Below are 27,351 nucleotides of genomic sequence, written 5' to 3' on the forward strand. Positions count from 1 at the left end.
ACTGATAAATTTTTTTGTGATGTGAAATAAGAGTAATAGGTTTACGTTTTAAAATATTAACTTACGTAGATTTTAAATTTTGGGTAATTTCTGATTCTTTTGGGCTTTCCACCTGCGGCTCAATGAGGATGCAACTCAAGAAAAAAACAGGAGAGAGTAAATTAACTTTGTCTTTCAAGATAGCTTTTCCAAAACAGACTTAGGAAACTCCTAAGCAAGGATGATAGTCACAAATTGATTGCAAGAGCCATCCACTTAAGAGAAAAAAGAAATGTTCTGATCTCCCAAAGCTAAAGTCTTCAAACTCATTAGAAGTAGGGAATGCAATGGTTGTTGCTATAGACTGAGGGGAAGGGGAAATGAGAGTTGCTGCTGTTCAATATGTATAAAGTTTTTGTTATGTGAGATAAAAAAGTTTTAGAGATCTGCTGTACATTGAGCTTATGGTTAACAATAATGTACTTGTAAAATTTCAAATTTGTTAAGAGGGTAGATATGTTATCTTTTATTAACTGCAATAAAAAATATGAGAAAAGTTTGAAGGAAAAGGGGAGCAAGTTGAATCCTTATTAGATAAACAAATATTCTCTATTTATAATTTGGAAACACTTTTCTAAGACTCATCGAACAAGTACATTCCCATTCCCCTTAAGATTTCTTAGATAAGTTATAGATTATAGCAGAATGAAGTGTCTTCTTTGTCATTTTGGCTTACTGGAGAAAATTTAACGAGCCACGAGAGAGAGAAAGAGATGCCATTCTCCATGTCATATACCCTGAATGAACAAATTGAAATAAATTGGATAAGTTATAAAAAAGTGTGTTATTGTTACAAGAATGTGGGAAGTTCATATCTGGTGTATTCAAGCAGTATTTTTTAAGACAGAAGATAAGTCTCATTGATGAACTATTAAAAAATACTAATATTTTAAGACATTTTTCTTAACTTTATAACATTAATGAATTATTTCATATCTATAAAATAGAAGAATTTATAACTTTTAATAAAGAAACATTATTTTTAAATGTTAGTGTATGTCTTGTCTGTTTTGACCATGTTTTCTAATGTGCTATCAGCAACCCCAAACTAGAATGATGCAAAGAATGCACAAAGAACATAATGGCAGCTTCTTATGCTGCATAGCTATCAGACAAAATAATCAAGAATCAGTGTGAGATAAACCTAATCAATTGTACCTGAACACATGATTAATTTTCAAGAAATTAATTTTAATTAATTAATTCTATCAGTTTAAGATGTCTTTAAAAGTATGTTACTCATGCCTCATAAGTACTCATAAATAAAATTCTTTTTGTTTCATAGTCACATATCAAAAGTTGTCAAGTTATCTTACAAGTATTGAAATGTATTATCTTTATTATGGGTATTGCTATGATTGTGACATTTCCAGAAAAGCAGAATTATAGTTATTTGTGTTTTTGTTCAGGCAACACAGAGTTCATACAAACTGATTGAAATTACAAATATATTTCCAGTTACAGATTATTTTTCACATATTAATATTATTAATTTTATTCACCTTGGAGGTAGTTTTGCAATTTTTAAGCATTTTGCCTTCTTTACTGAGTTGTTGTATGGAATATTCAGTGAATTACATTTATTCTAGATATTTTTGGAAATTTTTAGATTGTTCTTTCTGTCTTTCAGAGAATTGTCTGAAAGAAATTGATTGCCAACAATTGTTCACAAATTGTTTCTCCAATATTAGTTTTCATCCACATAGGGACACTTAAGATTTTAAAAACTATTTAAAACGAATTTCAACTTTTAAAAATACTTCTATTTTAAAGATAAATTCTATCTTTCATCAATGATATTTATATTATCTATTTAAATGTGTTTTTAGCACTTGGTATGCATTTTTTATTCTGCAATTAAGGAAGATTTTACAGTGGCATTTTAAATACAATTTCTACCACTCCATTTCATTATAGTGCTACAATTTAAAATGATTTTTGCTTTCAAGCTTGAATCTATAGAAAATAGCATGTGCAATCTCAGTTTATATTCAGTACATATTTAGCAATACGAAATGGATCCAAATGCTAAAAAACACATGCAAAATTTCAAAGCTCTCTCAGAGATTGCAAAAAACAAACCCAAATTCTATTAAAAGAATGAAAAATGCTTACCTTTAAATGAAATTTGTAATATCACGCCTGTGATATAACAATTATAGATAATTGGAAATCTTGCTAGAAGTACTCACTTTAAGCAAAATTGTTATTCTGAACAATTTTTTTATTTTGATAAATTTATAGAATGAACCAGATTCTTTAAAACTATTTCACCTATGTTTAGGTAAAATAATTCTACATTTGCTGGTGTCAGTCCCGAATTTCAAAGTTATTAGGAGATAAAATACTGTTCAAAGTAATTTCTCATAAAATCACTTTTTTCCCTCTAATCTTTATGTGGCATAGAAGGACCTCAGAACATATATAAACACAGTTTTCACTTTGTCATTTCACTTTATACACTTTATCATTTACAAAAGTTTAATTTCCTGTGAATAGGGAAGGTAGAAAAAAATGAATATTTATTTCCCTTTGGTGGCAAAAGAAATAATTAAATCCAGATTTATTAAATTATTTCTTTATTTTAAAATATGTCCTTTCTTTTTACTACGGAACATTTAGAGATGGTTTATCTTTCTGGAAATTGTTTGATCACTTCATCGTATAAAGCATAATCTATTGTGACACTTACAAAACTGTATGTCAGATAGTAAATTTTAAAAGACATTATTACTAATGGAACAACCTGTCAATTTTTCTTTCTAACTTATATCACCTTGACAAACAGAGGTTCAGGTTAAGGGATATTTGCAATTGCATAATGCTGAACAAAAGTCAGTTGTATCCGTCTATTAAAATCACTCCCTTTTTCTCTTTCTTTATTCTTTTTACCCCTTCCTTTTTCTCTTTCTACTCTTCTCTGCCTCTACCTTCTTCTCCTTCTCCTTCATAACATGAGTTGTAGTACTTGAATAATAAAAATTCATTTAGAAATGCTATATGCCCAAAGAAGAACACATATCTCTATAACAAAAGAAAATATTAGTATAAACAGATTTATCTTAACTTCATATAACTGACATTGCTCTCATTGGTCCAACAGCATCAACTTCAAATGAATGTCCTTCATAATCATTGAGTCACCATTTTTCGATGTCATTTGGTGATGAAGACTGTAGTAAGTATCATGATGGAGTTGTGATATCAAAGTATTAAAATGGAGAAAAATACATCATTTATAAAGTAAGAAACAAAATTTGGAAAGAAAGGAAAACTATTTGTAGAAACAATATTTACATATAAAGAAAACAAAATTATAGACAATTAAAACTAGGGAAAATATTTAGGAGCTCCTCTGGAGCTTACTCTTAAATTATTGATTTTATTTATCTAGGTATTTCATCTATTTAACAGATATTTCAGCCTACATTTATATCTAAAAGATTTCATAGCGCTTTAAGATTTAATAACATTGAGATTATATAAATATAACAAAGTAAAAATATATTAAAAGCTAGATAAAAGGGACTGACCAAAATTGTGAAGCCTCAGTGAGGAATGAATTCTGGCTTTTCAATCAAATGTGTTTTACAGTGTGTAATCCATACTTGAACCCTTTGTTTAATATTTCAAATCCTATTATACTTTTTAAATTTTCCAATTATTAAAATTTAATGTTACATCACATTTTACCTTTAAAGTATTTCGTAATTGTGCTATCTATTGCTCTCTAACATTTGTATATGTTGTCCTTGTCTGATATTTCTAACATTTTGAATAATAATTATATTTTAACTACAGATTAGTCTAAGAATGTCAAACCCATTTTCAATTTGAGCAAGTCAAGTTCTCCTAAGGTGAACTTTCCTCTTCTCACCTCTGAAATCAATGTCACTTCAATGTCTCTTTGAAATCTCAAACTTGACTGTGTAAACAAATAACAGAAATACTACTATAAATATACATTTCTTAGAGAGGAGTTGTGGCAACTGCTATTTTTCAGCAGTTTGAATATGATATTTCTGAGTGCGTGTATGTATGCACGTGTGTGTGCCTGTGCCTGTGTGTGTGCCTGTGGCTGTGTGTGGTATTTTTTCTTTCTTTCTTTTTTTATTATACTTTAAGTTTTAGGGTTCATGTGCACAACGTGCAGGTTTGTTACATATGTATACATGTGCCATGTTGGTGTGCTGCACCCATTAACTCATCATTTAACATTAGGTATATATCCTAATGCTATCCCTCCCCCCTCCCCCCACCCCACAACAGGCCCCAGTGTGTGATGTATCTTGATTTTCTCTAACCTCCTCAGACCTGAGGTTAGACGTCTGAAATTAATTTTGGAAAATTATTGGTTATTTTTCTTTCAAATTTTTCTTCTCTCCACTTATCTTTCACTTTGAGATTTTAATTACACATTTATTATATCATTTGATATTATTCCATGGCTCCCGGATTCTCTGTGAAGACTTTATTTCACCATTTTTATCATTATGTTTTATTTCTGTGATTTCTACTAACCTATCTTCAAATTTATTAATTCTTTTTATGGCTTTGTAAAATCTACTGATCAACCCATAGAATACATTTTTTTTAAATTTTGGTTACTCTGTTTTGCATTTCTATCATTTACATGTGATTCTTTTTCAGTTTCCATATTTCTGCTGAAATTACTACTCTGATCTTGCATTTAGTTTATTTGATGACAACCTTTAAAATATTAATTATAGTTATTATGAATTCACCTCTGATAGTCCCAATATATATAAGTCTGCTTCTGTTCTGCTTTTTTTTAATACATCATTTTGTAATGTTTCTTGCAATTTTTTATGACTCGTAATTGTTTTTGTCAGAAGACATCTTGTATAGTATAGCTGAAGCTTATTTAAATAGTATTTATGCCCTGAAATGGGCAAATTTTTCCCTTTGCTAGATCTTTAGTATGGGAGTTTGAGTCAATAAGGTGAGCTTATTTATGTTACTGGGCTCAAATTCTTCTAAGATCACTATGTTTAAAATGGAGCCTGAGTTACCAGAGTGCAATTCTCACTCTTTGGTCTATCTGCAGTTTTAGATATCCCTTGTGTTGTGTCTCCACATTTGCTGGTGTCTTTGGGACTATGGGTGCTGCTCTAGTATTCTGATCCAACTTCTCTGTTGGACAATTATAATGTCCAACAGTGACAATGTTCTTGCAGGACATTGTCAGAGTTCTTGCTACTTCCCAGCTCTACTTCTTGATCAAGCACATATTCCTGCCCTGTCCTAGTGGTAGATTTTTCCTTTTTCCTTTCTTCAGCTGCAATGGGTTTTCACTGGTACCCACAGGAGGCAACGTTTTCTGTTGTACCTACAGAAGCTTAAGGTTTTTGCTCAGTAAGAGAGATTTGAGGAAATGGATTTAGGCAGGATTCTGCGCCTTTACTGCAGCCCCCAGTGTTTCCATCCCAGGGATTATAGTATTGTTAAGGTACCCTGAAGGTCTAATAAATGTTAAACAGGTGATTTCCTTCTGACAAAAGTCTCTACATAGTGAGAAGTTTCTGAATTTTTTCAGACATCATTTACTACCACACAAACCTCCAATTCACTTTTCCTTATAACCTATTAAGTGAATTAATGTGTCTTCTAGTATTTTCTTTTGCCTATTTACCCCAAACTATCTTTTCTTACTAGCATTCATTTGTACATGATGGCCTAATCTAGAATTCATGAGTTAAAAACTAAAATTATAATAATAAATTAAATGTCTTTAAAATCAGAAACAAATAGGAAGAGGGCTTTGAGAGTTATTGTTTCCTGGGTTTTTAAGAGACAAACTACTAGGATCCGCTTATATCAGAAGTGAAAATAAAATTCATTAAGCTTGCACATCACATCATAAAGTGAGCACTGTTTTTTTCCCACTTACATCGAGCTTTTAATTTTTCTGTTACTTAGAAAAATAAAAATATTTCTGTTTTACGTGAAATTTTTAAGTGATGAAGATCCACTTATTTTTCAGGTTATAACTGGTAAATATGAAATTATTTTAGCTGATAAATTTTAATAGCTAAAATTATTTTGAAATTAGAGAATTAGTAGTTAAGTTTTCAGTCACGAAGGACAATATTCTATCAACAAACATAGATATATCTAAAGCAATATTAAAATGTATATGAGTTGTTTAAAACATCCAATGAATTACTTCTCAAAGCAGGAGTCATACTTTCTAACAGTATTGAAATAATCTGTCACAAATATATACTGATATTTTAAGAAGTGTCACATTATACCAGTGCTAATTTTCAAATCAGTCAGCACATGCCCATTATTGAACTCAACTGGGAGTCACAAAGAATACAGTCCTACAACTGTTCATAATAGAATTGCAAGAGCTGAGACAAATGAAGAATGAAATTTGTTCAACAAGAACTCTTTCAAGAAAAAAATCTTTCCACTTGATTTTATAAAATAAATCTTCTAAAAACCCTTGATTATTCTTTAATTACATCAGCAATCTAGGAGACCTATGTCTAAATGGAAGAAAGGCCTTGGACTTCCCCAGGCATCCAATATATTGATCTCTGCATCAGAACATGAAGAAATGGATGAGGGTTATAGAACATTATGCGAGAATCAATGCCATTTGGCTCTTTCAGTTTCAGAAAATAAATTATATTTATTTTTTCAACTTAATTGCTAATAGGGAGGATACAATTATAAATACTTTCAATTATATATGACATGCAATTCTATAAGTACTTATTTTTATTCTAATATAATAATTATACAACTCCAAAACCTGGGTGATTGAATATGCTAAAACAAACAAACAAAAACAACCAACAAAAACTAGTCTGCCAACACCAGTATATTCTATTTTTTTGTTCTTTGGGAAGTAGTAAAAAAATTATTCTCTAGTTCCACAAAGAATTCTAACTAGCGCTACAGTAAAGACTCATAAATTCTTTGGGCAATGACATCTGGAAACGTTCCAGAAAAAACCTTAACTAATATACAATCCATATGGCACGTTCCTGGAAGCAAACCTTCAGAGAGAATCAGAATATAGTCCAGCTGCTCTTTAACAGAACATCCAATGAATCTTCTGCAAACTCAACTGCTATACCTGTGCTTGAGAGACAGTTTTATTCAGCTTGATATCTATTAGTATGTAATAACTTTCTTTTCTCTTTTTATTTTTAGGTATACCCTAATCATGGTATTTTAACTCTTGCTTTTCTTTAGTTTTAAATATTTGTGGGTACCTAGTAGGTGCCTATATTTGGTATTTTAACTTTTAACTTCATCTTTTAATCTGCTAAATTTTAGCCTCTATTTCCCCATTAGAACCAAACGTGACTTCTTTCCATTAACCACAATAGGGAGAAAATAATTGAAAGAATGAGATGCTTGAGGCATGTTTTGTTTGTTTTTTAAAATTGTTTCCATCTCCTAAAACCTTGAGAGATGGATAGATAGATACTTAGATATACTTAGAGATATTAATAATATAATAGCTACATATACTATTTATTATATAAGTAATGCCTATTACTTATATAAATGTGGTACCTATTTCTTATATGAAAGTAATGCCTATTACTTATCTAATATGCTTATTTAATAGACATTTCCTAAATTCCTTTTATGGATTAATTCAACCAATTTTGAGGCTATATCTGTTATACCCAATCTACATATAATGAAACTGAAGCTCTAGAGGTTATGTAATCTGTTCAAATTCACTCAAATAATAAATAATGAAACACAGACACAATACTATGCACGGGCTATCTGAAAAGTGACTCTTCTAGTTAATTGAAGAGCCCCTAGAATGGAGGACAATACATTTATCCCATAGTGTGTTCTGAAGACAAGAAATATGGAAGAGAAATACACACACACACACACACACACCCATATCACTGAGGAAAAAACAAACAAATCACATTTATACAGTTTACTTGACATAAATAATTGTCCATCATATAAACATATAAAGTTGTGTCATATGAAACCTTTGACCTAAAGTCTGACAGGACAATAACTGCTTAAAATAAAATCCAAGAGTGATATGAGGTTTTACTAGTCACCAATTAAAAAAATAATTTATATTAGCTATTATCCGTGGTTACTATAAATAACATTTTTCTTTGTAATTAAAATAACTTATTGAGTACTTCTATAATAGGCATTTTCTAAATTCCTTGCATGGATTAACTCATTCAATTTTGAGGCTAATTCTTTTATACCCAATCTACAGATAATGAAACTGAAGCTCCAACAGTTATGTAATCTGTTCAAATTCACCCAAATAATAAATAATGAAATACAGACACAATACTATGAACGGGCTATCTGAAAGGAGAACAACACAGTAAGCCCATTGTGTATTTTAAAGATAAGAAATATGCTAGGGATATTTTAGAGAACATACTTACTGTAAGTCAAGCCCCTAGAGTTAATCTCGACAGTTTCAGACATTTTTGACAATAAAAGAATATCTAGACATTTTCTTCTGGGATACATAAGTGTCACTCATTATTATAGAAATCTATGATTTCTAGTAGGAGCTGCAAAGCAGCGGCTGAAGTGCTCTGCTTCTGGAACTGCTCTCAGTGAAAAGAAGTAAAGATCAAGCAGTTTCCAACTAAAGTGAGATTCACTTGTAAATGTTTAAGAAGATAAGACATATTGAATAAGTGTGTAGAAAGATGGACTTTATGTGCACAATAAATATCATCATATCGAACCATATTATGCTGGTATATAGGAAAGAAATTGACTGTTGCATAATAACTTTGTATCCTGTGACCTTTCTATTTCACTTATTAGTTCCAGAAGGTTTTTTATTTGTTGTTATTGATTCTTTGGAATTTAATATGCAGGTAATGTTGGTATCAGAGAACAAGGACGATTTTATTTTTTCCTCCCCAATCTGTATATTTTTCCTTTACTTTTTTCTTTATTTTTCCTTCTTTAACACAATGATGTACTATAGTACATTAATTGACTTTCAGATTTTGATGATTTCTCCATCTGTTTTTGTGAGTAATATTGGTCTGAAGAATTTATTTCTTATAATATCTGTACATGGTTTAGGTATTAGAGTAATGTGGTCCTCATAAAATTGGCTAGGAAGTGTTCCCTCTGCTTCTATTTTCTGGGATAGATTTTATAAAATTGGTATTATTTTTTCTTCATATATTTGATAAGATTCACCAGTGAAATCATCTGGATCTGGTAATTTTTTTGTTGGAAGGTTACTAATTGTTGATTCAATTTTTATAGTCCTATTAAGATTGTAAGTTTCTCCTTCTGTAAATATTGGCATTTTGTGTCTTTTGAAAAATGTGTCCATTTTTGAAGCTATCAAATTTGTGGACATAGAGTTATTTACAATATTTCTTCATCATCCCTTTGAAGTCCATGGGATTAGTAGTAATGACCCTACTTTTATTCCTGATACAGATAATTTTCATCTTCTCTATTTTCTTCTTGGTTAGGGTGGCTAAAGGTTTATTAATTTTATTTATTTTTTCAAAATACCAGCTTTTGGGTTTGTTCATTTTCTATAGCATTTTTATGTTTTCAATTTTCCTGATTTCTGCTCTAATGATTATAATTTATTTTATTCTGTTTGCTTTCATAGTAAACTACTCCTTTTTCTCTAGTGTTTTAAGGTGGAAACAGATTATAGATATTAAAGCTTTCTTCTTTTCCAATATATAAATATAATACTATAATTTTTCTTCTAAGCAGTGCTTTTGCTGTTTTCTACAAATTTCAATAGACTGTATTTTCATTTTAATCTATTTTGAATAATTTTTATATGTTTCTTAAGGCTCATTTTTGACCCATTCTTTAGTAGTGTTGATTAATATCCAAATATTTGGTGTTTTTCCTTTTTCTGTTATTGATTTCTAGTTTGATTTAACCTGCTCTGGGAATATACTTTGCATGATTTCTGCTTTTTTGAGTTTACTCATTTTTATGATCTAGAAAATAGTCTCTCTTGGTACATGCCCCATATGAGGCTGAAAGCACGCATATATTGCTACTGTGAGTGATGTGTTCCATTAATGTCTTTAATTGGTCTTTAGTCTTTGTCCCTATGCTGTGGCCTTCACAGGTAATTCTCAGCTTCTCTTTCTTATGTGAGATTGGAAGTTTAGAGGGGCTTGGACTTTGTTAATTTTTATTTCCTCACATCTAATAAAATATTGATAAGATCTTTTCCCTTACTGAGTAAGCCTTTGTTTTGGAGAACACTCTGGGTGTATTTCAAAAGGATTAGCTTTCCCTTCATCTTGCCATTAAATACCATGGTATTTTCTTGGCTCTTTACCATGAGAATCTAGTGGGTTTCTTAAAAGTAGACCCATTAGAATGTGGGAGACCATTCTTATAAGACTGCAGCCTCAGGAGTTTCCCACTTTCAGGCTAGTCTACACTCAGCTTCCAGAAATTTGTTATAATTACCATTTAGGTATTCCTACCAGGAAATAGCTGATAAGGCATTTCTTCTAGGCATGCGGGTATTGGCTGTGATTCTCTGTATTTGCCTCTTTCCAGATTTTAGGGCAGCATTTTACCCTGCAAACTCAATTTTATGATGAATCCAAAAAGATCCCATAATTTTCAGTTTGTTCCTTTTTTTTACTTATTAGAGGTGCAGGAATATTGACTTCCAAGTTTTTTAAAGAAGCTGGAGCTGCAGTCTAGAAGCAGAATTGCTTCTTGTCCTAGGAAACTTCAATTTTGCTAATAACTCAGAAGCTACATCTGCTTTCATTAAATCAACAATATTATATTAATCTTACTTACCAAAGAGTTACATAAAGATCATTCCGATTTTAGGGCTTATAGTTTTATGACCTTAAAACATCTAGCAGATGCAACTATGATTCTGTCTAACCAGTAAACCCAGAAAAAAATATATGCTGACATTTCTAAAGGCATTTTTATTTTTATTGTATCAAAAAATTAAAAGCAGCTTATTTATCAAAGATTGATCTCAGTTATATGAACTAAAAGACATTTGTGTTCATTACTATACATTTTAACTTCTTAATTTTGGGGATAACATCTGGCTATTGCCCAGGCTGGAGTGCAGTGACTGTTCACAGACATAATTGTAGTGCACTGCTGCCTTGAGAATTCCTAGGCTCAAGTGACACCCTTGCCTCAACATCCTGAGTAGTGAATAGCTGGGCCTACAGGCATACACCACTGCACCTAGTCATTTTACCAATTTTTTTTTTTTTTTTTTTTTTGACACGGATTCTTGCTCTCTTGCCCAGGCTGGAGTGCGGTGGCGCGATCTCGGCTCACTACAAGCTCCACCTCCCGAGTTCAAGCAATTCTCCTGAGTCAGCCTCCCGAGTAGCTGGGACTACAGGCGCCCACCACCACACCCGGCTAATTTATTATTATTATTATTATTTGTATTTTTAGTAGAGGCAGGGTTGCACCATGTTAGCCAGGATGGTCTCGATCTCCTGACCTCGTGATCCGCCCGCCTCGGCCTCCCAAAGTGCTGGGATTACAGGCATGAGCCACCGCGCCTGGTCCATTTTACCAATTCTTATGAGCATTCATTTATTGAAGCCAGCTTGGATAGAATTCCATAAGCAATTTGTGGTCTACTATGCCAGCTTCTACCATGCAGACACAACGTATAACGTAATACATGTACATCTGCATAAATACACCTAAACACATATACATACACAAAACAAAGATCTTATCACTTTGATTTTATAGTTTTAGTGATCAAAGAATAATAACATAATTTTACCAGTTTATAAGTAATATTTGAATCTAAATTATATTTTTGAAAACTAGGACATGTTCACATGGCTAAAATTTATTTGCCCCAAAAGGTAATCTTATACAGGCTGTAGAACAATTTTCTGGATAGATGTTTTGTATAGCAGTTTGATTAAAAAAAACAATTTTTATCTTTTTTTCAGTATCAAATAATTTTAGGGTTACATTTTTAAATGTTTACATTTTAGTTAGAACTGACTGAACTGTATAAGCAAAACAAAATGTCCAAGCACCCTTGAATTTCAGCAATAAATCTATCCCTTGTTTGCTGATTTGATTTCCCTGACATGGGAAACATTTTTTTTAAAACTGATTTTTTCTGGCTTTTTCTGGCACATGTTTCCTAAAAAAAGCATTTTTTTATTCTGGAAGGAATATCTTATATTATTGCTCTGAGCTCAAGATTTTGACTTGTTTGTTCTGAGAGCTTAACTGCAAAAAACATTTATCTGATTCTCTTTTTTTAAGATTACCAATCTTTTACTTAACTGTTCTATCATCCTAAGTGATAGCCAGACAAATCTAACTTTACATTTCCCAGAGCGATCACTCTTACGTGTACAAGGACAGGTTGTTTGTTGCCATGGAACTGCTATAATTTGAAAGCCCTTTTTTCTCCTTATCTTGGATGAACTGCCCTAAGGGGGAGGGATAACATTTCTAAGTGTCTTTTGAAATTAGCAACAATAGATCATCTTAATATAAGAAAAATATTACCATATTTAGAAGAAGCAATTTTTTTAAAAAAAAGAGACTAGAAGCTTCTACATGTCGATGTTTGTCAAACTCAAAAGTTATTTCCCCTTTTCAAGATAAAAAGATTCCGCCATAGTATGTGTGTGTGTGTATATATATATCCCATGGTGTGTGTGTGTGTGTGTGTGTGTATATATATGTATGTATATATGAAAGTGAAAGGAGGCAAAAGTGAAAATTTAAAAGGAGTGGATATCTTGGAGAGGGCCAAGGTAGAAAGAAACAGATAATCATCATCATCAAGTTTGGTCTTCAGGTAGAGGTAGAGAATGTTGAGAGAAGATTGTATGGTCATCTTCCTTTTGCAAAACACTTTTTTCCAGTGACATGCTTTTTTTGTGTGTTAGTTTGTTTTGTTTTGTTTTGTTTTGTTTTACAATATTGACAGAGACCAGGGAGTCTTCGTTTGGTGATTTATCTGGGAGCTTCCATCTACTACAACTGAAGCTTAAGAATTTTAATAATTTGCTTTTTTTTTAGTGTTTTCAAGGGTGGAGGCAAGTTGTTTTGCTAAATTAATTAAATTAGGAGTGGGCATGGTTTTCCGTTCTGTGTGAGCTCTTTTAAAAGCTGGGAAAATTTTGACAGAAGGCTATTCACAAACATGGAATTAAAAGCTACTCTAGTGGGATCAACTTTTATGGGTCATCTGGCATTAGCTGGGGAAGTTTTAAGAGACGCAAGTTTGGAGCATTTGATTTATTTAGCGGACATAAATTATCCTTGATGTAATTTGTCCATTTATTTAAAATGTACATGAGAATGGACCATAAATTTTGAATGTATAGTCTGCTAGAATCCCAGAAAGCTTGCCATATCTTAATATGCAAGTATTTTATTCCATTTCTTATTAATCTTTTGAGAGCAAAGAAAATCTTTTAAATCTAATCAGGGAAGGTCAACGGTTTGGACTGATGTTTTAAATGATAGAGACCACCCTACTGTCTTTTAATTGGCCATCTCATGCTCACTATTTAGAATGTCTTTTTTGCCCTCAGAAAATGTTCAAAAACAAAAAAGGAAAATCCAAATTATTTACAAACATACGTAATCAAGTTGTAATGAAAGCAAAATCAGAGTACTCACAAAAATTTGAAGCCAGGCATTCAGATCAAACAAATGTTAAACTAGATACATAAAACCAAAAGTGAATTCACCAGAAAACATATGGTCCTCACAGTCAGAATGTAAACTCTGTAGGAACAAGAGTATTCTCTAAAAGAACTATGTCTTTATATTAAAAAGGGCTTGTCCAAAAAAAAAAAGACATTGTTAATCCCAAGAAGAATGCAAAGTCCTTTACATAAGTTAGACTTATTACAAAATCAGATTCTAAATAAAGTGAAAAAGAACTCACTAAAGGGAGGAAGCCTGAGAATCTGAGGGGAGATTCACCCAGACAGAAAACGTGACTCAGGGAAGAAAAGAACACAAAGAGCTCAGTCCGTACCATAGTCGATTCCAGCGCCTGCAGATCCATCTGAGGTGAGCTCCCTTTGGTCCCACTTCTGAGACATCAATTTATGTCGACTCAAATAACGGACATAGGTAGGTTCTCTAAAATAAAATAATATTTATTTAATAATAGGCATTGAAGTTGAAATATACATGTCTTAATAAACTGTGCATATTCAGGGAGGTAAATAAAGACAAAAAGTCTTAAAGGAAAAATTAGGAGAATTACATATTTCTTTTGAGATCATTTTTTCTTGATTACAAGGATCAGTAAAAAGCATGGCACCGTCCAAAGCTGGACAGGCAGTTGCTGGGCAGATGGCCTTGAAGAAGTATTTTTTATGTGTGTGTGTGTGTGTGTAAGGTTGTGATGGTCTTTGTGCAAGGTAGCTGTTTTTGCAGAGTCTTTTGTGATAAGTTTTGTTATCAGGCATTCATGCATGAGAATCCTCCCCATATGGCCTTCCCTGGCCCTGTTTGTCAACGGTTTTAACACAGATGACTTTATTTTGATTCTGACAACTTTCCCATCATTGCTATCTTTGTACAAAAAGAAATGCACCTCCTTTCTTACTTTCTCAACTCTTAATTCTAACACTGTACATGAAAAACATACTGCTATTGACTACATATAAAATTATAATATTTTACTGCTGTTCATTAGCCATTTTGAAGGCAGTAGAAAAGTGAAAATAAACACTGATTTTGATAGGGAAAGAGAATATAGTTTAGAAACCATCATTCTACGCAGTAGTTTTGTAAGTAATATTTGGGTGGTGTGTTAGATTTATATTGTTCCTATAATAAATTACCACAAATTTAGTGGTTTAAAATAACACAGGTTTATTATGTTATAGTTCTAGAGGTGGAAAGTACTAAAGTCAAGGTGTTGGCTATGCCCTTCTGCAGGTATAAGCGGGGAGGGTCCATTCCCTTGTAAACACTAGAGTCTGCCCACATTCCTTGGCTCCTCATCCTTTCCTCCATCTTCAACTCCAGCAGGGGAATACATTTACTTCACTTTCACTTCCACTTCTGCTTTCATGGTTACCTTTTCTTCTCTTCCATCATGGCAATATCTTCTCTCTCTTTCTGACCTTTCTGCCTTCTTCTAACTCTCTAATGTAATCCCTGTTAGAGTACATTAGAATCTGGATAATTCAACATAATTTCCTCATCACAAGATCTTTAATTTAAGCACATCTGTAAAGCCCCATTTGCCATATAAAATAACATACTAATAGGCTCTGGAGATCAGAATATAGACATCTTTGAGAGGCTGTTATTCAGCCTAACCCACATGGTATTGATATAGCTACCTACATGGACACACACATAAACACACATTTCAGCATAAATTTGGGGATTTTGACATTTCCTTCTCATTGATCCCAAATACAAATTGTTTCGTTCCTTGACTGGCTGGAATTTCTGTTTAAATTTCTGAATCAAGGCATTAGAGGAGTTTCTAGCTTCACTGCAGCAGATCATAAGATAAAGATCTTGAGTTTTCAGTTGAAAGTAAGTCTAAAATTCAGTAATAATGAGATATGGCTGTGGAAAAATATGTTTAAAGAATTTTAAGCTGCAATAATAAAATTATGTCATCTAGTACAGCTGGGATGATATGCAGACTGTCCAGAAAACCCTATATACTAGCTACATGTACTATACCCATATATATTTATTCCAGCAGCTTCAAATAGCCCTGTTCCTAGCTAGACCTAATCAAGAAGACAATAAAAGATTTGGCAAAATTGTTTGAAGTTCTTGAGGCTGTTGACAGAGAGAATAAATAATTCATTTAGAAAGTGGGATTAGAAAGACATTTCTTTTCACAGTATTTTAAAAATTAGAAGGATTCAAAGGAGGTATCTTGCAAGGAAAAAGGGCTTTTTTTTTTTTTTTACATTGTCGTAACTTTCAGTATCAAAGTCAAAACTCAAATACTGACTTTCTTATTCTAAGTCCTGTCTTCTGTGCATAACATCACAATGGTCTATAATGGTTTATGAAATATTACTGAGAGAATCAAATGTGCAAAAGCCCATAGCAGAACCTGAGGAACAATGTGGCCTGTGTAAATGCATGGAATCTGGAGCCGGACTACCCCAGAACAAATACTAATTTGTACTGTACTACTTGTAATACAAGTACTAATTATTAGCAGGTTTCTTATTTGTAAAATGCTGTTAATTTTGTCTAATTCACAGGGTTTTTTTTACCTATGAGAAATAAAAAAAAGTTTATATATTTAAAATATTTTGCAATGGGTAAGAGCTCTTTCAGTATTAATTAATGCAATAATGAAAATTATTCTCTGGCACGAGAGAAGAACTCAGTAATTTTAGTTTCTATTTTCAACATGATAATGTTACTATGGAAATAAATTAACATATATTCTAACATTACAACAGAATTTCTAGAAATCCAGAGAGTGGAAAAAATAAATTTGAATAAGATATCATCTTGGGTCTTTTTTATAATGTGAAATTTTCCTATTCACTTTTCAAGACAGAGCTCAATAGAAGTCAGTTCTCAAATCAGATATTTTCTTAACTTTTTATATAATCCTCAATTCCGGGTTCATCTAAATTACGTCTTAAATAAAAACATTTTCATTTTAATGTTAATAGGGATATTAATGCTAGCATATGTCAAAGGAGGAGAGAAATGGTGGCTGTAATTGTGTATTTTGGGTGCCTTCTCATAACAGATTCCTTTATATATAGCAAATGAGTAGAAATTTCTTTTAAAATCTTAATTGGTAGTTGTCTGAATAGTGCCAGAATAAAGAAATAATTTTACCAAAATGTTCCATTTTGCTCATTATTGTTTGCAGGGGGAATAATGGTATTTTGGTGACTATCAGTTCCCCATATTTGCCTTATTCACAGGTACTACAGTCCCAGTAATATAACCCAATTAATATATTTGACTCATACCCTCAATCAGGCTAAAGTGCTATAAAAGATACATAATTTGATTAAAGTACACATATAAATTTCAAATTTGTTTCTAAAATTTTAATCTGTTAAGACATAACATAAAAAAATGTGGATGCACTATACATATATCACTCCCGTATTATTAGCTTCTGCATATTCACATCTTTGAATTGAATACACTATAATGAATCTTGGCTTCATCTAAGCTACTAATGTATTTCTCTCAAAAATACCAGACAAAAATTAGACTGGGAGAATGAAATGCATTCATTCATTGTAAGATAGCACTAAATATGCATTTCAATTTGGTGCTTTGAAATTTATACATTTTTTACATTGGTTTAAGTATCTCAAGTTAATGTTCCTGTATTTTAAAATGGCTTTTTTTTTTTTGTCAGAAAGATTTCTCTTCACTTTTTTCTTCATGGCTAATCAGGATAAATTGGATTAAAATTATCTATTTAAAAGTTTAACACTGATCTTGTACTGCTTAAGGAGGATCTTCAATTGATTAATAGATTTCATGTCAAGATATATTTACTGGCTTTGTGTAATAATAGAAGTGGTAGAAGGAAGGTGAAATTAAAACTTCACTAATACTATCATTATTCAAATGATTTATCTTCCACAAATTCTATCATAACTTACTTCCAATCCCTAAATTGTTTAATGTTATGAGTACATAGTGATGCCAGTAGTGTCAGTTAGATTCCATTTTTTCCAGAGTCATTCTATATTGTGCTTCACCTAGTTCCTTCTTTTAAAAACCAACCTATTGAAATAAATGAACAAATCCATCTTTCCTCTGGCTTCATGTTTGTTTCCGATAATGGGAAGACCCAATGAGAGAACAAAGGAGTCAGAGATTTTTGTAACAAGGTTAAGCGTGCTAGATTGAGTTAATACATATAAAATTCTCATTCACTGGATCATTGACTAGGAAGGTTGATTCTTAGTCCTGAGATAAGGAAGGTATTCAAAGAAGATGCTTTGGGAGGTAATATAGGTGGCCAGGGTCACAAATATATCAAAAACAAAAACCGGTGCAACAAAGGGACAAGAGTGGGGTGCTGTTTTGGAGGACAGTGCTGTTAAATTATTAAAGATCATATTAGGCTTCTTCAAAATTTGGTGTGTGACTGATGTGTAGATTTTTGGCTTTCCATTGCAAAATTATTATTGGAATAAGTAGCAATCTTATTGCTGTAAATTGAATGTGTCCTCCCCTGACCCACAAATCCATATGTTGAAGTTCTAATCAGTGATGTGACTAGATTTGGAGATAGGGCCTTCAAGAAGGAGGCAGTTAAGGCTACATGAGGTCATAAGGTGGGATATGGATAAGATAGAATTTTTGTATCTACAAGAAGGGACATCAGAGTGTTATCTCTTTCTCTGTCACATGAAGACAGAGCAAGAAGGCAACTGTTTGCAAGTCAGAAAGACAGATTTCATCAGAATTTCCACCATGCTGGCACCCTGATCTTTGATTTCCAGCCTCCAGAACTATTAGAAAATAAATTTCTCTTTAAGCCACCTACTTTATAGTATTTTGTCATGTGAATTATGTATTAGCCTGACTAATACACCTGTATTGTATCAACTGTATTCTATTCCTTAATTTTAAACCATGATTCGCTTCAAATACTATGGTGTCAAGAGAAAATTTGATTGTATATCTAATGACTTATATATAAATTAATTTTGACATTTAAAACAATATAAAGGAAAGCTTCCTGTAAAAGAAGTTGATTCTCACAGGTTTTGCTTGATTTTTTGTTGATGCTGTGGAGAGACAAGCTCTTGGAGCTATCTACTCTGCCATTTTCACTAATGTCTTTGTTCTTTTTTAGATGCCCTAGTTATTCTTCAATTACTCTTGCAAGGAAACTATTTGGAATCAGAAGCAACACAAGTTAACATGTTTTTCACAACCATAAATGTAGTTTACATTTTTAGAATCTATATTTATTGAAATAGTGCCAGCAGCCCATTATTTTGACATTGTATTAGGAACCATACCAGTATTAAGAGAATCAGGAAACAAATGAGAAACTACGTTGCTCATAGCACTTTGATTGTGAGAAAGCTAATCCCTTTGTGAGTTCTGCTATGAATGAGATAACAGAGCAATAACCTGTGGTAAGCATAAACATAAAGGAAATTAACCTTGTTAGTCCAATAACAGATAGACCATTGAAAAGGTATTCCTCTGATTAATCTACTATGGTTTTCTTAAAGGAAGCATTTATAATTAAATAAATGGGTTTTTCCTTTTCTCTGTAAATTATCATTGCTTTTCAAGCAATTCCCCTTTAAGGGTACTTTATATGAGTATCCTTTTAATGTGGTATTGACATTTTGCTGTGATTATCTATCTTGTCCTATTATTTTCCAATTCCCATTATTAAGACCTTGATGATGATTATAATGAGGATGATGATTAATTTTTTTATCAAAGCATTAGAGTAAAAAAACTGTCACTTCAATTTTGTCCCAAATTCTAAAATTGTCTGTAGTCTTCTTAGAAATTTCCTGAAAAAGGCAACTGTCTAATCTTATCTGGTGGATGCTTCTCCGAGGGACTTGATTTCCTGGGAATACGACCAGCCCCCAACGACCCCTTGTCCCCACTCTGGCTGTCCCTTGGCCTGGGTCCTAGGGAAGGAAGCCATGCTGGGGCACCAGGACTACAAGACCGCCATGCTGTCGGACATCAAAGCCCTCATTCGCAAGCACGAGGCCTTCGAGAGCTACCTGGCTGCGGCACACCAGCACCGCGTGGAGCAGATCGCAGCCATTGCCCAGGAGCTCAACGAGCTGGATTACTACGACTCCCACAATGTCAACACCCGGTGCCAGAAGATCTGGGACCAGTGGGACGCCCTCGGGTCTCTGACCAACAGTCGCAGGGAAGCCCTGGAGAAAACAGCGAAGCAGCTGGAGGCCATAGACTAGCTGCACCTGGAGTACGCCAAGAGCGTGGCCCCCTTCAACAACTGGATGGAGAGCGCCATGGAGGACCTCCAGGACATGTTCATCATCCACACCATCGAGGAGACTGAGGGCCTGATCTCAGCCCACGACCAGTTCAAATCCACCCTGCCCGAAGCCGACAGGAAGCACGAGGCCATCCTGGCCATCCACAAGGAGGCCCAGAGGATCGCTGAGCGCAACCACATCAAGCTGTCAGGCAGCAACCCCTACACCACCGTCACCCCACAGATCATCAACTCCAAGTGGGGGAAAGTGCAGTAGCTGGTGCCAAAACGGGACCACGCCCTCCTGGAGGAGCAGAGCAACCAGCAGTCCAACGAGCACCTGCGCTGCCAGTTCGCCAGCCAGGCCAACGTCGTGGGGCCCTGGATCCAGACCAAGATGGAGGAGATCGGGCTCATCTCCACTGAGACGAACGGGACCCTGGAGGACCAGCTGAGCCACCTGAAGCAGTGTGAAAACAGCATCGTGGACTACAAGCCTAACCTGGACCTGCTGGAGCAGCAGCACCAGCTCATTCAGGAGGCCCTCATCTTCGACAACAAGCACACCATGGAGCACATCCGCGTGGGCAGGGAGCAGCTGCTCACCACCATTGCCCCAACCATCAATGAGGTGGAGAACCAGATCCTCACCCGCGACGCCAAAGGCATCAGCCAGGAGCAGATGCAGGAGTTCCGGGCTTCCTTCAACCACTTTCACAAGGATCATGGTGGGGTGCTGGGGCCTGAGGGGTTCAAGGCCTGCCTCATCAACCTGGACTATGACGTGGAGAACGACCGGCAGGGTGAGGCCGAGTTCAACCGCATCATGAGCCTGGTCGACCCCAACCATAGCGGCCTTGTGACCTTCCAAGCCTTCATCGACTTCATGTCGCGGGAGACCACCGACACGGACATGGCCGACCAGGTCATCGCCTCCTTCAAGGTCCTGGCAGGGGACAAGAACTTCATCACAGCTGAGGAGCTGCGAGAGAACTGCTCCCCAACCAGGCGGAGTACTGTATCGCCCGCATGGTGACCTACCAGGGCCCTGACGCCGTGCCCGGTGTCCTCGACTACAAGTCCTCCTCCACAGCCCTGTATGGCGAGAGCAACCTGTGAGGCCCCAGAGAGACCTGGACCCAACACCCCCCATGGCCTCCAGGAGGGGCCGGGGCAGCCCCACAGTCCCGTTCCTCCACTCTGTATCTATGCAAAGCACTCTCTGCTGTCCTCCCGGGTGGCTGGGTGGGCAGGGAGGGGCTGGGGCAGGCTCTCTCCTCTCTCTTTTTGGGGGTTGGCCAGGAGGTTCCCCCGACCAGGTTGGGGTTGGGGAGACTTAGGGCCAGCGCTTCTGGTCTGGTAAATATGTATGATGTGTTGTGTTTTTTAAACCATCTTGCAGGGGACAGTGGATTCCCACAGCACAACCGGTCCCTTCCATGCCCTGGGGATGCCTCACCATACCCAGGTCTCTTCCTTTGCCCCGAGGTCCCTTCAAGGCCTCCCCATCCAGGCCAAAGCCCCATGTGCCTTGTCCAGGAACCGCCTGGGCCATGCGAGGGGCCAGCAGAGGGCGCCACCACCACCCGACGGCTGGGGACCCACCCAGCCCCTCTCCCCTCCCTGCTCCAGACTCACTTGCCATTGCCAGGAGATGGGGGGCCCCAACCAGCACCCCGCTTTCGCAGCAGAGGAGCTGAGTTGGCAGACCGGACCCCCCTGAACCCCACCCCATCCCACCAGCCCCGGCCTTGCTTTGTCTGGCCTCACATGTCTCAGATTTTCTAAGAACCAAAAAAAAAAAAAAAGGAAAAAAAAAAACACAAAACAACAAAAAACAAACAAAAAAATCACTAAAAACACAAAAAAACTATAAAAACTTTCAGAGAATTACTAAATAAACAAACAAATAAATAAATGAAGTTGTTTCTTACATCAAATCTGCATTGTTACAAATTATATAATTTTGCTGTGGATCACCGGAGAGATCAACAGCTAGTTGACATTATCTTTTAATGATAAGAGTAGAACGTTTTAGACAGCCATTTAATAGTGACAGGAGAAGCAAAATATGAATAAAATGTATGTTGAAAATTCATTGATATTTTTCAGGTCAACGTTGAAATCACTTCAGAAAGGTTTTTATGTTTTTTGGAGTGATATTCTCCAAACTCAGTAACTTATTACAACATTCGTTGCTAGGAAATTATGTACAATTTACTATACTGAGTTTATTATAGGATACAGCTCTCTAGTAGTTTTAAGATTAGCATTTCAGTGCACTCATCAGTCACTCTTTAATATAGTAATCACTTCCTTACACAAAAGAAACCTGGGAAACAAATCATACAGAGTATTAGAGATTTTTACAGTTTTATCCTATAATTTTAATGCCCTATTTACAATGAAATATGTGGAGGTTTTAGAAATATTTGAAACTAGTTTTATTAATAAAATTATTTAATAAACATTAAATTATCATTTGCTAAGTTCTAAAAATAATTATAAAGTAAAATTAACTCATTTAATTCTCATGAAATAAGTATGTCATATGTTCTTATTTTATATTTAAAGGAACTGAGAAGGGAGAGTAATTTTCGCAAGGTTTTTCTCCCTGCAAATAAATACTGATAAAGTTGAAGATCTGAGGCATGAACCCACATAGACTGGCTACCACTCAGTAGTCTTAACCACTACACAGCGCTGCTTTTCCAGGATGCATATATAGTTGTATATTTAAGGATATATATATATAGCTTAAGGTGGCCAGGCATGGTGGATCACATCTGTAAGCCCAGCACTTTGGAAGGCCAAGATGGGTGGATCAGGAGTTCAAGACGAGCCTGCCCTACATGGTGAAACCCCATCTCTACTAAAAATACAAAAATCAGGTGCTCATAATGGTGTAAGCCTGTAGTCCCAGCTATTCGGGAGGCTGAAGCAGGAGAATCTCTTGAACCCGGGAGGTGGAGGTTGCAGTGAGCTGAGATCACGCCACTGCACTCCAGCCTAGGTGACAAAGCAAGGGCTCTGTCTCCAAAAAAAAAAAAAAAAAAAAAAAAATGAAAGTCTTTACCTAGCCACAAGGATACATTGTATCTACTAATTGTATATTTCTCCCTGTATCCTGGATAGCACCATAATTCATCTCTATTCTAACTTTGGTATCTGGGAACCACGTTAAATGCCACTTTCTTTTCAACCCAGATCTACTGAGTCTCCAAATTGTCTATTCTGCTTATTATGTTTATATACCTCCCCACTTCCAGTTTTGGCCAATCCATTGCTTTTGCTTTGGTTTAGACCTTTATTTTTCTTCTACTGGTTGATAGGGGCAGCTTCCCAAGGCGTCACTCTGGCTCTAGCTTAGTCCTTCCCCAACACACTCTTTATACTAGCATCACCATGTTGTGTCAAGGACTAAAATTGAGATGTGATCTTCTATAACTAGAAAGTCAAAGACAATTCAAGGTTGTCAGAATTAGGCACATATTTTGCTTTCCTTATACATGAATAGCATTTTCTCAACTGTCGAATCAGTAGCATTTCCAGCAAGTTTGAATCTATTTTTATATAAAGTAATGTGAATGGATTAGATTAAGATAGCAATTGGGGAGGGATTTCAGAACTCTGGGCAGTAACTGAATAAACATCATTTGGATCACAGAATGTTCCACCTTTGAAGATTGCCAATAGTATTTGTTATCTTTGAAGCTGTCTACTCATCATGCTGAATGTCCTCAGAATTTTTAAGGACACTCAGAGAATGCTACCTCTATCCAGATAGTCAGAGGAATGCCATATGAACTTCTCTGTTATTCCTCCAGATGTCCTTGGGAGTTACAAGGAAGAATGTGTATTTCCTAAAGGTCCATATCCATAATTTATCTAGGTTTGGGAAAAATTATCTGTTATTATCCTTTTGAATAAACTGTCTACCCCTATCTCTTTTCCTACCTCCATTTTAAGGCCAATAACTCTTAGATTTGCCATTTTGATGCTATTTTCTATATCCTGTAAGTGTGCTTCATTGTTTTTCATTGTTTTCTCTTTTGTCTCCTCTGACTATTTTCAAATCACCTGTCTTCAAGCTCACTAATTCTTTTTTTCTACTTGATCAATTCTGTTAAGCGAGTGTTAAAAGACTATGATGCAGTCTTCAGTATGCCAATAGCATTTTTTAGCTTCAGAATTTCTGCTTCATTCTTGTAAATTATTTTAATCTTTTTGTTATATTTGTCTGATATAATTCTAAATTCCTTCTCTGTGTTGTCCTAAATTTCTTGAGTTTCCTCAAAACAGCTATTTTGAATTCTCTGTCTGAAAGGTCAGATATTTCTGTTTCTCCAGGATTGATTCCTGGTGCTTAAGTTAGTTCATTTATTGAAGTCATGTTTTCCTGGGTGGTCTTGATACTTATAAATATTTGTCTGTTTCTGGGCATTGTAGAGTTGGGTATTTATTGTAGTCTTCTCAGTCTGGGCTTGTTTGTACCTATCCTTGTTGGGAAATCCTTCCATATATTCAAAGTACTTGAGTGTTGTGCTCTGAGCTGTATCTGCATTAGGGGTTACCCAACCACAGTAACACTGTGGTTTTTGAAGATCCACAGGGGCATTTCCTTGATGGTCTTAGACAAAATCCAGGAGAATTCTCTGGATTTACAGGCAGAGATTCTTATTCTCTTTCTTCAGTTTCTACCAAACAAATGAAGTCTCTCTTTGTTATGAGACACTTAGAGCTGGTGGTGGAGTGACACAAGCACCTCTGTGACTACCACCACTAGGAATGTGCTAGATCATACCTGAAGCCAGTACAGCACTGGTTCTCACCCAAGACCTGCTGTAATCACTCAATGGCTACTCCTTATGTTCATTCTAGGCCCTGAAGCTCTACAGTCAGCCAATGGCGAAGCCAACCCAGCTTGTGTCCTTCCCTTCAAGGCGACGGGATTCCCCAGGTCCTTAGACATCTTCATGGGGTTCTATTGTACTGTGGCTGAGCTGACACTCAAACCATGAGACATAGTGCTTCACATTCATCCCTCTCCTTTCCAAAGGCAGAGGAGTCTCTGCCATCACAGCCCACAGACAGTACTGACAGATGACTGTCATTGTTCCTTTAAGGCCCCATGTCTCTTCAGTCAATTTGTATTTGATGCTGCCTGTGCTGGTACTCACCATTCAGGGCAACAGACTCCACTGTGGTCCAGGGCAGGTCCGGAAATGCTGTCTAAGAGCCAACCCAAGAGCCTCCTTGGTGTTCTACTCCACTGTGGATGAGCTGGTAACTAAAAGGTAAGATAAAAATCTTTACTCTTCCCTTTTCATTTCTAAAGTGGGAGGAGTCTCGCCCTATAGCTACCATAGCTAGGACTCCTCTGAGTCCCACCTGAGGCCAGAAAGTCTCAGAAACTCACCCAAGGCCCTTGAAATAGAACCTTGCTATCATTGTTGGTTATTCATGGCCCAAACTTTCTTCAGTTAGCCATTGACAAATCCTGCCAGGACTGGGTCCTTCTTTTCAAGGCCAAGGCTGCCTTTTTTGGATCAGGGTGTTTCTAGAAGAGTTATCTGGGAGCTAAGCCTTGGAAACAGGGACTCACGACTCTGACCGGTGTCCTATCCTGCTGTGGCTGAGCTGGTATCCAAATCCAAGACAAAGTCCTCCTCATTCTTTCCACCCTTCTCCTTAAGTGGAAGGAAGGGGTCTCTTTTGGAGTCACAAGCTTTTTTTAATCTGGGTTAGGAGACGGGTGATGCCAGTATTCCCTTAGTCATCCTGGCTGGTATCTTAGTAGGTTATGTGCCCCCCAGTTCCCTGGCTCTGGGCCTAGTTCAGCACTAGGTCTCACTTAGGAATTTCAGTTCTTGTGGCCAACGCTGACTTTCTATTTTATTTAGGTGCCCAAAGCCATGTTAGTTCACAGTGGTTAGGCTTGTGGGAATTCAAGTACAGACCACTGGGAAGGGTGATTCCCCTCTGGCTAGGACTGGCTTAAATACTTTCTCCGTGGGTGGGCATCAGCTATGTTTGGTCCGGTTTTGTTTTCTGCTATAAAAGGGTAGCACTACATGTTCAATGCCTCACAATTGCTGCACTTTTCCTCTCACAGAACTGCTCTCTCTACCATACCGCCACCGCTGGGGACTGGAGGAAGGGTGTCATCAGTGACTCAAGACTATTTTTCCTACCACTTCAGTGCCTCTTTCATCAATATGAATGTAAAACCAGATACTTTGATTGCTCACTTGATTCTTGGTTTTTATAAAGTAGATTTTTTTGTGTGTGTATGTTTGTAGATAGTTGTTAACTTTGTGTCCTTGCAGGAGGGACAATCTGTGGAGACTTCTATTCTGCCATCTTGCTCCACCTCCTCCATCATCCACATTTTTCAACTCCTGCATATTTCACAACGATATGTTAAGTGGGTGTATTAGTTTGTTCTCGCATTGCTTTAATAAATACCTAAAACTGAATATAAAGAAAAGAGGTTTAATTGACTCCCAGTTGTGCAGACTGTACAGGAAGCATGACAGCTTCTGCTTCTGAGGAAGCCTCAGGAAACTTACAATCATCATAAAAGATGAAGAAGAAGCAAGCCAGAACTTGACCAGAGCAGGAGGAAGAGAGGGTAGGTGCGACGCACTTTTAAACAACCAGATCTCATGATAACTCACTCATTCACTATCAAGAGAATAGCACCTCAGGGATGATGCTAACCCATTCATGAGAACTCTGTGCCCAAGCCCTATCTCCAACACGAGTGATTACAATTTGACATGAGATTTGGATGGGGAGACAAACTCAAACCATATCAGTGGGATTAAAATAATAACTTTTGTTTTCATTATCACTATTTTTATTTCTGAATGAATGCATGTATTTCACTGGTCTTAGACTGCTGTGACATATTACCATAGATAGGTGGCTTACACATAACACATTTGTTTCTCATAATTTTGGTCTCTGGAATTCCTAGATCAGGCGGCCAGCATGGTTGAGTTCTGGTGAGGGTCCTCTGCCAGGCTTCAGACTGCCGACTTCTCACTGTATCTTCACATGGTAGAGAGAAGAGAGGGGAAACAAGTTCTCTTGTAATGACTTTTCTAAGGGCACTAATCTTGTTCATGAGGCTCTGCCCTCATGAAGTCATCAAATCTTAATTATCTCCCAAAAGCACTACCTCCTAATACCATCACAGTGGGGATTAGGGTTTTAACATGAATTTGGAAGGCCCATTCAGTCTATAACACCATGAACATGTGAAACTAACCCTAAACGTGGCAATGAGAAAGTTTGATCTGAAGTTCTAGAAAGAAATAAAGTGGTTTTCTAAATAGAATTATCATGAG

At 35.8% G+C, this 27,351-nt stretch overlaps 1 long non-coding RNA gene and 1 pseudogene across 1 annotated transcript; both read left to right on the forward strand.

Annotated features, from left to right (window-relative positions):
* Positions 1 to 19,655: 19,655 nt before the first annotated feature.
* LOC471288 (alpha-actinin-4-like) lies at positions 19,656 to 21,203 on the forward strand (annotated as a pseudogene).
* Positions 21,204 to 22,563: 1,360 nt separating this feature from the next.
* Positions 22,564 to 26,289, forward strand: LOC107974105 (uncharacterized). The gene is made up of 2 exons (XR_001716650.3): positions 22,564 to 25,293; positions 26,112 to 26,289. It is a non-coding gene; the product is annotated as an uncharacterized LOC107974105 (long non-coding RNA).
* Positions 26,290 to 27,351: the final 1,062 nt, after the last annotated feature.

The sequence above is a fragment of the Pan troglodytes genome, chromosome 3 (assembly GCF_028858775.2).
Source record: "Pan troglodytes isolate AG18354 chromosome 3, NHGRI_mPanTro3-v2.0_pri, whole genome shotgun sequence".
NCBI lineage: Eukaryota > Metazoa > Chordata > Mammalia > Primates > Hominidae > Pan > Pan troglodytes.